This window comes from Stegodyphus dumicola, chromosome 7 (assembly GCF_044657685.1).
Source record: "Stegodyphus dumicola isolate Sdum_Otavi_A_Nest chromosome 7, ASM4465768v1".
In the NCBI taxonomy this organism is placed as follows: domain Eukaryota; kingdom Metazoa; phylum Arthropoda; class Arachnida; order Araneae; family Eresidae; genus Stegodyphus; species Stegodyphus dumicola.
In genome coordinates, this window is record NC_140774.1 from 20,244,944 (window position 1) to 20,247,259 (window position 2,316).

The window sequence follows — 2,316 nt, forward strand, 5'->3', positions numbered from 1 at the left end:
AATGCTTGTTTTTTCAAATATAACTGTTAAAGCCATTTAATTAGACTTGCTAAGCTTGCCTTGGATCTAAACCTCCATTTTTCTTCCAATTTTAACTTATACAATCTTGGCCTGGTGCACAGCTTCAAAATTTAATTATTTAAAGCTTAAAACTTTTCAAAATAATTTTCTGAGAAATATAACAGGAGCTTCGTTATTTTTCTAATAATAACGGGATTTTAAACTCGAAGACGTCAAAACTTATATTGGAAGGATTAACAACGATTTCTATACCAAGGTTACTACCAACGATATGGATAATTACGCGGATAATTTCAGGTATGACTTTAATTATCCGGCCCTATGCTACACACCTTTTTACTTAGGATATTTAATGTATATTTGCCTAAATTCCCACATTTACATTTCATATTTCTCTTCCTGAAACACGCTTCTTTTCCCAGCTGCTTTCACGGCGGTCAGCACTAGCGCGGATGACCACCACCTGCTTACCGCCAGCCACTCATTCAACTTCTCCTTGATCACCGACACTTTTTGTCCTCCGTTTTTTCACTTAATCAGGGTGTTAGAGGTGCTGGTAAGAACACGGCACCAAACCATAATGGGTAATTCGCACTGGCAACCAGCACACAAACAAGTATTCAAAGTATCAATGTAGTATTTTTCCTACGTAGTTTGGTGTACTGAGGTTTCTCTTCATCAAGCGAGTTAACCTTTCGCCTTTTACTAAAGATTACCGTGGAGAGGAACATTTTAAGGAACCTAAGCTCAATTTTTGGGAACTAACCGAATGGTGGGATAATTTTAGAACAGAAGAATTGTCTGGGGAAGTAGTCTCTCACCTTAGCACATTTTATGTTTCACGCATGAGCAGCAAATTATTTCAGTGTTGTAACGTTTGTCGCTTAGAGGAGAATTAAGTTCCTATCACACATGTTTCCGTTACGCGGGGCTGGACTTCGAAAGGGACATTTCTCAGAATCCTCACATTTCCGCGAAACCTACGTAGCTAGGTTACCATTTTTACTTAATCAACAGACTTGAACGTCAAACCATATTGGATAATCGCTCAGGCTAGAGATCATGTAATCCTTCAGAAGGAAAACTTTCGTCTGACTGGTTGATCTCTACCAGGAAGAGAGCTACAGACGGAACATTTTCGGTGAAGTTTCAAACTATCCCGCATAGCCGAGGCATTGTTTCCGTAGTTAAGCTGGACTTCGCTTACAGCGGAGCGGTTTTTTTTCTAGGAATCCTCCCGATAAAACTAATGCTACCAGAATCTTGTTTCTCAGGAAAGTCCCGTCTAGCGGGGATCGTCGCTACGTGTGATAATCCCTTTACAGACTTCAGCCGCGCACTGTCAACTGGGGAGATGTGCGCCTTGTGTTGACGACGAAAATTATTTTAGGCCAAATAATAAATTTTTAGGGTCCTCACGTATTATCTCGTCGACTGTTGGCAGAAGTTTCGGCAAAGGTCCCCAATGCGGAAGTAGACTTCATTCCTTTTTCATTTCGTGTTTATATTTTTGAATTGCTTTAAAGGAGTGCTGCAAGTTTCTGTAATATGCAATGATCAATTAATCTAAACTTATTTCAGATTTGTTTCCTGGTATATTTATGTTTTATATTTCATCTCATATTTACAGTTATCATAAAAGTTCCCATTTTAAAATTTATTTCATTTATTATTTATTTCATTGTTTGGATGAGGTGTTTCGTTTACGAGTTGGCAATGCTCGAATTTACATTTTCCACTTATGGGTGCCGAACAAATTAGACACTGCTACAGCACAGTAAAAAAACAAATAAAGTCGAGGAAATAAAATAGGTATTTAAGAAGCTCGTGTTTCGAGTCACAACTTCGCAGACTTCGAATCCCTAAAAATTTATTGCAGGAACAAGAATGCAGTAAAATGCAATATTATTGGTAAATAATGCAGAATAAGGGGCGGTGTAATAATGACTTAAAAAATATTGTTATGTGCATACGTGTTCGTAATAGATTCATAGCACAAGTCTGATAATAATGTAATGTAATAAAATGTATTCTTATCAACAGAAATTTATCAGAACTTCTGAATTTTTCTTATAGATATCTGTACAAGTGTTCCACTATCGCGCAGTATAATCAGTAGTTATGCTTTAATCTACTAAAAACATTAAATGGAACGCAATGCGCAGCGTATTTAAAGGGAAAGATAAACCGATCTCACGCTGAATTCACACAAATAGTCAACAGCAGCTAACTAAACAACTGAGCTGAGATGCTCCGTATCTGGCGTTTTATAGATTTTAGCTGTCGCGAGAAATT

General features: G+C 37.3%; 1 non-coding gene across 1 annotated transcript; it reads left to right on the forward strand.

Annotated features, from left to right (window-relative positions):
* Positions 1–680: 680 nt before the first annotated feature.
* Positions 681–800, forward strand: LOC118197982 (U5 spliceosomal RNA). The gene has a single exon (XR_004759684.1). It is a non-coding gene; the product is annotated as a U5 spliceosomal RNA (small nuclear RNA).
* The last annotated feature ends 1,516 nt before the right edge of the window (positions 801–2,316 follow it).